The sequence below is a fragment of the Pan troglodytes genome, chromosome X (genome assembly GCF_028858775.2).
Source record: "Pan troglodytes isolate AG18354 chromosome X, NHGRI_mPanTro3-v2.0_pri, whole genome shotgun sequence".
In the NCBI taxonomy this organism is placed as follows: domain Eukaryota; kingdom Metazoa; phylum Chordata; class Mammalia; order Primates; family Hominidae; genus Pan; species Pan troglodytes.
Window position 1 is genome coordinate 52,116,906 of NC_072421.2, and position 9,150 is coordinate 52,126,055.

Below are 9,150 nucleotides of genomic sequence, written 5' to 3' on the forward strand. Positions count from 1 at the left end.
ATCCATTCTGCCTGGCTCTGTGGTTTTCTCCAGCTGTTATATATCAATCTCTCCTGTCAGCTGCTTGTGCCTCTTTAGCCCTTCCCCTGTAACATGTCCTCTGTGGGAGAGGAACACACCCTACAAACGAAAGCCTTCAGAAAGTGCTACGTGCTAATCACTCCAAAAAATCTACAACCCCAGTCTGAACTTCACTTTTGAGGTCCAAGTACATACATTCACCCACCTACGTGGCATCTCCACTTGGAAGTCTCAAGGGCTCTTCATGGTTTGCCTGTCCAAAACTGGTCACTTGGTATACTCACTCCTCCCATACACTCACACATCCCCATCGCTCCTGTTCCCCCCCCTCCCCCAACCCATCTTCACAGTCTCAGTAAATGGCGCCATTATCCACACAACCACTCACTCCAGAAACTGGGAGTCATCGATCACCACTCCCCGTTTCTGATACGCTGCATCCAGAAGGGCAAGCTCTGAAGGGTCTCCAGAGCTGCCTCTCTGTGCAGCTGTCTCCTCTCCATTACTCCCGGCAAATTCTGGTCCTATGGACCTCTTGAGCTCTCAACTCTGTCTCCTTAACTCAGACGGTCCACCGGGCTCTGTTGTGTTCAGCTCCCCTGTGCTGCAGCCTGCAAACTCTATCCGGGCAAGAAGTTGGTGGAATTGGGCGATCAGAGGGCTCACCTGGTCAGGTTCCCTTTCTCTCAGGGATCACTGTCCCATATGCAGGTGGTGCCATGACGTTAAGCCTTATAATTTTTTTGGTTTGTAGGTATTTAGGCGAGACGGTAAGTCCGGTTCCTGTTAATCCATCGTGGCTGGAAATACAAGTATCCACCGGATTTCTTAATTTTCTTTTCACCGAGCCCTGTGCTTTCAGGAGGCCTCCACGTTGCCACGCATAATCTAAAGTATGTCCAAGGTGCTATGCACAGAGAATCCATGGTGTGCATTCCTGACATTTTACCTATCTGCTCGCCCAGAGATTTACCCTTTCTCCTAAGTAACTAGAAAATCAGAAGAAAACCATAAGAAACATTTAGATGTCCAAAGAGAAGAATGACAGCACATTTCTCATTAGCAATATGCAAGTCAGAAGTCATGTGGCACACCATCTTTAAAATCGTGAAATAAAAATAAATGTCAACTCTTAAGTCTATACTCAATGAATATCTTTTCAAATGAAGTTAAAATAGTAGGCGTTTAGACATACAGAAGTTGAAAGAATTGATCATCAATAGACTTGCACTGTAATATTTTTTAAAACTTTTATGTTTGGGGGTACATGTGAAGGTTTGTTACATAGATAAACACGTGTCACGGGGGTTCGTTGCACACATGACTACATCACCCAGGTATTGAACTCACTATCCAAGAGTTATCTCTTTTCTGCTCCTCTCCGTCATCCCACCCTCCCCCTTAAGGAGACCCCAGTGTCTGTTGTTTCCTTCTTTGTGTTCATAAGTTCTTATCATTTAGCTCCCAATTCTAAGTGAGAACATGTGGGATTTGCTTTTCTGTTCCTGCGTTAGTTTGCTGAGCTTATAGCCTCCAGCTCCATGCCTGTTCCCACAAAAGACATGGCCTTGTTCTTCTTTATGGCTGCATAATATTCCATGGTGTATATGCACCACATTTTCCGTATCCAGTCTGTCATTGATAGGCATTTATGTTGGTTCCACGTTTTTGCTCTTGTGAACAGTGCTGCAGTGAATAGTCCAGGTGCATGTGTCTTTATGGTAGAATGCTTTATATTCCTCTGGCTCTATACCCCGTAATGGGATTGCTGGGTCAAATGGTAGTTCTGCTTTTAGCTCTTTGAGGAATTGCGATACTGCTTTCCACAATGGTTGAACTAATGTACACTCCCGCCAACCGTGTATATGGGTTTCCTTTTCTTGGCAACCTCGCCAGCATCTGCTATTTTTTGTTTTTAGTAACAGCCATTCTGACTGTTATGGGATGGTATCTCATTGTGGTTTTGATTTGCATTTCTCTAATGATCAGCGATATTGAGCTGTTTTTCATATACTTCTTGGCTACATGTATGTCTTCTTTTGAGAAGTGTCTGTTCATGTCATTTGCCCCCTTATTAATGGGGTTGTTTGTTTTTCTCTTGTGCATTTGTTTAGGCTTTTTATAGATGCTGGATATCAGACCTCTGTTAGATGAATAGTGTTGCAAAAATTTTCTCCCACTTTGTAGGTTGTCTGTTTACTCTGTTGATAGTTTCTTTTGCTGTGCAGAAGCTCTAAGTTTAATTAGATCCCATGTGTCAATTTTTACTCTTGCTGTGATTGCTTTTGGTGCCTTTGTCATGAGATCTTTGCCTGCTCCTATGTCCAGGATGGTATTGCCTAGGTTGTCTTCCAGGGTTTTTATGGTGTTGGGTTTTACATTAAAGCCTTTAATCCATCTCATGTGGATTTTTGTAGATAGTGTAAGGAAGGGGTCCAGCTTCAATCCTCTGCATATGGCTAGCCAGTTATCACAGCACCATTGATAGAATATGGAGTCTTTTTCCCACCGCTTGTTTTTGTCAGCTTTGTCAAAAAAAAAAAAAAAAAAAGCTGGTTGTACATGTGCGACATTATTTATGGCCTCTCTATTCTGTTCCATTGGTCTATGTGCATGTTTTTGTGCCAGTACCAGTACCATGCTGTTTTGGTCATTGTAGCCTTGCAGTATCGTTCTTTTAGCTTACGATTGCCTTGGCTATCCGGGCTCCTTTTCTGGTTCCATGTACATTTTTAAATAATTGTTTCTAGCTCTGTGAAGAATGTCCTTGGTAGTTCGATGGGAATAGCATTGAATCTATAAATTGCTTTAGGCAGTGTAGCCACTTTAATGATATTGGTTCTTCCTATCCATGAGCATGGGATGTTTTTCCATATGTTCATGTCTGCTCTGATTTCTTTGAGCAGTGTTTTGTAATTCTCATTGTGGAGATCTTTCACCTTCCTGGTTAGCTGTATTCCTAGGTGTTTTATTTTTGTGTGTGTGGCAATTGGGAATGGGATTGCCTTTCTGATTTGGCTCTCAGTTTGGTTGGTGGTGGTGTATAGGAATGCTAGTGATCTCTGTACATTGATTTTGTATCCTACAACTTCGCTCAAGTTGTTTATCAGCTGAAGGAGCTTTTTGGCCAAGACTATGGGGTTTTCTAGATATAGAATCATGTCATCTGCAAACAGAGGTGGTTTGGCTTCCTTTCTTCCTATTTGGATACACTTTATTTATTTCTCTTGCCTGGTCGCCCTGACCAGGTCTTCCAGTACAATGTTGAGTAGGAGTGATGAGAGAGGGCAACCTTGTCTTGTGCCGGTTTACAAGGAGAATGCGTCCAGCTTTTGCCCATTCAGTATGATATTGGCCGTGGGTTTGTCACAGATGGATTTTCATTATTTTGAGGTATGTTCCTTCAATATCGAGTTTATCGAGAGTTTTTACCATGAAGAGATGTTAACTTTTATCAAAAGCCTTTTCTGCATCTATTGAGATCACCATACGTTTTTTGTCTTTAGATCTGTGTATATGATGAATCACATTTATTGATTTTCGTATGTTGAACCAAACTTGCATCCCGGGGATGGAGCCTACTTGATCGTGGTGGATTAGCTTTTTGATGTGCAGCTAGGTTCGGATTGCCAGTATTTTGTTGAGGATTTTCGCATCGATGTTCATCAAGGATATTGGCCTGAAGTTTTCTTTTGTTGTGTGTGTGTCTCTGCCAGATTTTGGTATCAAAATGATGCTGGCCTCATAGAATGAGTTGGGGAGAAGTCCCTCCTCCTCAGTTTTTTTTTTTTTTTTTTTTGGAATAGTTTCTGTAGGAATAGCACCAGCTCTTCTTTGTACATCTGGTAGAATTAGCTGTGAATTCCTCAGGTCCTTTTTTCTTGTTGTTGTTGTAGTTGTTTTGTTGTTGTTCTTGTTGTTAGGCTATTTATTACTGAATCAATTTCAGAGCTCATTATTGGTGTGTTCAGGAACCAATTTCTTCCTGGCTCCATCTTGGGAGGGTGTATTTGATTGATTTGGGAGGAATTTATTGATTTCTTGTAGGTTTTCTAGTTTGCGTCTATACAGGTGTTCCTAACAGTCTCTGGGGTTTTTCGGTACTTCTCTGGGGTTGGTGGTAATGTCCACTGTGTCATTTCTGAGTGTGTTTATTAGGATCTTCTCTCTTTTTTAAAAAAATTAGTCTAGATAGGGGTTTATCAGTCTTATTTTTTCTTTCAAATAACCAACACCTGGTTTCATTGATCTTTTGTATGGTTTTTTGCAACTTAAATTCATTCAGTTAAGTTCTGATTTTTGTTACTTCTTGTTTTCTGCTAGCTTTGGGGTTGGCTTGCTCTTGTTTTTCTAGTTCCTCTAGGTATGATGTTAGATTATTAATTTGAGATCTTTCTAAGTTTTTGACATGGGCATTTTGCACTAAAAACTTTCCTCTTAACACTGCTTTAGCAGTGTCCCAGAGATTCTGGTATGTGGCAGCTTTGTTTTCATTAATCTCAAAGAATTTCTTGATTTCTGCCTTAATTTCATTGTTTACCCAAAAGTCACTCAGGAGCAGTTTGTTTAATATCCTTGTTATTGTATGGTTTTAAATGATCTTCTTAGTATTGATTTCTGTTTTTATTGTATTGTGGTCTGAGAGGGTGGTTGGTAATTTTTCGGTTTTTTTTTATTTTGCTGAAAATTGATTTATGGCCAATTGTGTGCTCAGTTTTACAGTATGTTTCATGTGCAGATGAGAAGAATGTAGATACTGTTGTTTTGGGGTGTAGAGTCCTGTAGAATAGTCTGTTCAGTCTATTTGATCAAGCATACTGTTCAGATCCCAGATAACTTTGTTAGTTTTCTGCCTGATGATCTGTCTAATACTGTCAGTGGGGTGTTGAAGTCTCCCACCATTATCTTGTGGTTATCTAAGACCCTCTGTCGGTCTCTAAGAACTTGTTTTATGAATCTGAATGATCCTGTTGTTAGGTGCCAGTGCTCCTATTGTTGGGTGCATATATATTTAGGATTGCTAAGCCTTCTTGTTGAATTGAACCCTTTACCCTTATGTAGTGCCCTCTTTGAGGAAATTACAACTTTCTTCATCTTTTTGGTTTTGGCAAAGATTTTCAAAATGAGACACCCAAACCACAAACTATAAAAGAAGAAAAATTAATACATTTGATTCCACCACAATTAAAGTTTTTGGCCTTTAAAAGGCATTCTTTTGAAATTGAAAGAGAAATCCACACTCTGTGGTAAAATATTTAGAATTCATATATCTATATCCAACACAGGACACTTCTAGACTATAAAGAAGTCTTATAACTCAATTATAAGAAGGCAAATACTCAACTATAAATATGGAGAAAAGACTTCAACAGACTACCTCACCAAAGAAGATACACAGATGGCTAACAACCACACAAAAAGATACCATCATTTATCATTCAGGAAATGCAGATTAAAATCAAATTTAAATACTGTCGTAGATACATGAGCATGATTGAAATTAAAATAACCGATTATACCCAGTGCTAGCAATGATGTGGAACTTCTGAATGATGGAAACACTTCGGAAATTGGTTTGGTAGTCGCTTACCCAGTTAAATATTCACCTCCCATAAACCAGCCATTCCACTCCAAGACATACACAGGAGAAAAGAAAATATATTTTCATATGATTACTTGTTTATGAATATTCATAGCAAATTTATTTGTAATAGCCAAAAGCCTGAAGACAACCCAAGTGTCCATCAACAGGGAGATGAATTATGAAATTGTGCTATGTCCATACAACGGAATACTACAGCGCATTAAAAAGAAATGAATTGTTGATACTTATGACAACATAAACGCATCTGAAAATATGCTCTCTGAAAGAAGCTAAACCAAAAAAAAAAGGGTGCAGGGAGTAAGATTACGTTTATTAAAATTCTGGAATTTCAAAGGAGCCCGAGGATATATTTTTGTTTGTAATACAGGTGTTCATTATCATTGCTATAATGATTGTTTCACAGGTGTGATACCAAAACTTATTAGATCATATATGTTAAATATGCTCAGTCTAACATATGTCGATTATAATTAATAAAGATGTAAAGAAGCCGGGCGTGGTGGCTCACGCCTGTTATCCCAGCACTTTGTGGGGGCGAGGCAGGAAGATCACTTGAGGCCAGGAGTTGAAGATCAACCTCACCAACATAGTGAGACCCAGTCACTATAAAAAATTTAAAAATTAGCCAGGTGTGATGGGGCATGCCTCCAGTCCCAGCCACTTGGGAGACTGAGGCAGGAGTATCACTTGAGCCAAGGCGTTCCAGGCTGCAGTAAGCTAAGAAGATGCCACTGCACTGCAGCTTGGGTGATAGAGTGAGACCCTATCTCTAAAAAAATAAAAAATAGACACAGTATGGGATATCCCTATCTATCTATATATCATATTATATAATATGCATAATGATATATCTAAAAATAATCTTACGTAAAACAAGAACACATGTCACACATTATGTGTTTTTGTTTTTTTAATTTTCAAAAATAGCTAGCCTCTACAAAGCTCTCTTTTAATTATTATTTTTATACTTTAAGTTCTAGGGTACCTGTGCACAATGTGCAGGTTTGTTACATATGTATACATGTGCCATGTTGGTGTGCTGCACCCATTAACTCGTCACTTACATTAGGTATATCTCCTAATGCTATCCCTCCTCCCTCCCCTCACCCCATGACAGGCCCCGCTGTGTGATGTTCCCCTTCCTGTGTCCAAGTGTTCTCATTGTTCAATTCCCACCTATGAGTGAAAACATGCAGTGTTTGTTTTTTTTTCCTTGTGATAGTTTGCTGAGAATGATGATTTCCAGCTTCATCCATGTCCCTACAAAGGACATGAACTCATCATTTTTTATAGCTGCATAGTATTCCATGGTGTATATGTGCCACATTTTCTTAATCCAGTCTATCATTGATGGACATTTGGGTTGGTTCCAAGTCTTTGCTATTGTGAATAGTGCCGCAATAAACATACATGTGCATGTGTCTTTATAACAGCATGATTTATAATCCTTTGAGTATATACCCAGTAATGGGATGGCTGGGTCAAATGGTATTTCTAGTTCTAGATCCTTGAGGAATTGCCACACTGACTTCCACAATGGTTGAACTAGTTTACAGTCCCACCAACTGTGTAAAAGTGTTCCTATTTCTCCACATCCTCTCCAGCACCTGTTGTTTCCTGACTTTTTAATGATCACCATTCTAACGGGCATGGGATGGTAACTCATTGTGGTTTTGATTTGCATTTCTCTGATGGGCAGTGACGATGAGCCTTTCTTCATGTGTTTTTTGGCTGCACAAATGTCTTCTCTTGAGAAGCGTCTGTTCATACCCTTTGCCCATTTTTTGATGGAGTTTTTTATTTTTTTCTTGTAAGTTTGTTTGAGTTCTTTGTAGATTCTTGATATTAGGCCTTTGTCAGATGAGTAGATTGCAAAAATTTTCTCCCATTCTGTAGGTTGCCTGTTCACTCTGATTGTAGTTTCTTTTGCTGTGCAGAAGCTCTTTAGTTTAATTAGATGCCATTTGTCAGTTTTGGCTTTTGTTGCCATTGCTTTTGGTGTTTTAGACATAAAGTCTTTGCCCATGCCTGTGTCCTGAATGGTATTGCTTAGGTTTTCTTCTAGGGTTTTATGGTTTTAGGTCTAACATGTAAGTCTTTCATCCATCTTGAATTAATTTTTGTATAAGGTGTAAGGAAGGGATCCAGTTTCAGCTTTCTACATATGGCTAGCCAGTTTTCCCAGCACCATTTATTAAATAGGGAATCCTTTCCCCATTGCTTGTTTTTGTCAGATTTGTCAAAGATCAGATAGGTGTAGATATGTGGCATTATTTCTGAGGGCTCTGTTCTGTTCCATTGATCTATATCTCTGTTTTGGTATGAGTACCATGCTGTTTTGGTTACTGTATCCTTGTAGTATAGTTTGAAGTCAGGTAGCGTGATGCCTCCAGCTTTGTTCTTTTGGCTCAGGATTGTCTTGGCAATGCGGGCTCTTTTTTGGTTCCATATGAACTTTAAAGTAGTTTTTTCCAATTCTGTGAAGAAAGTCATTGGTAGCTTCATAAGGATGGCATTGAATCTATAAATTACCTTGGGCAGTATGGCCATTTTCATGATATTGATTCTTCCTCTGAATGAGCATGGAATGTTCTTCCATTTGTCTGTGTACTCTTTTATTTTGTTGAGCAGTGGTTTGTAGTTCTCCTTGAAGAGGTCCTTCACATCCCTTGTAAGTTGGATTCCTAGGTATTTTATTCTCTTTGAAGCAATTGTGAATGGGAGTTCACTCATGATTTGGCTCTCTGTTTGTCCGTTATTGGTGTATAAGAATGCTTGTGATTGTTGCACACTGATTTTGTATCCTGAGACTTTACTGAAGTTGCTTATCAGCTTAAGGAGATTTTGGGCTGAGACGATGGGGTTTTCTAGATATAAATTATGTCATCTGCAAACGGGGACAATTTGACTTCCCGTTTTCCTCATTGAATGCCTTTTATTTCTTTCTCCTGCCTGATTGCCCTGGCCAGAACTTCCAACACTATGTTGAATAGGAGTGGTGAGAGAGGGCATCCCTGTCTTGTGCCAGTTTTGAAAGGGAATGCTTCCAGTTTTTGCCCATTCAGTGTGACATTGGCTGTCGGTTTGTTGTAAATAGCTCTTATTATTTTGAGATACGTCCCATCAATACCTAATGTATTGAGAGTTTTTAGCATGAAGGGCTGTTGAATTTTGTCAGAGATCTTTTCTGCATCTATTGAGATAATCATGTTGTTTTTATCGTTGGTTCTGTTTATATGCTGGATTACGTTTATTGATTTGTGTATGCTGAACCAGCCTTGCATCCCAGCGATGAAGCCCACTTGATTGTGGTGGATAAACTTTTTGATGTGCTGCTGGATTTGGTTTGCCAGTATTTTATTGAGGATTTTTGCATCGATGTTCATCAAGGATATTGGTCTAAAATTCTCTTTTTTTGTTATGTCTCTGCCAGGCTTTGGTGTCAGGATGATGCTGGCCTCGTAAAATGAGTTAGGGAGGATTCCCTCTTTTTCTATTGATTAGAATAGTTTCAGAAGCAATGG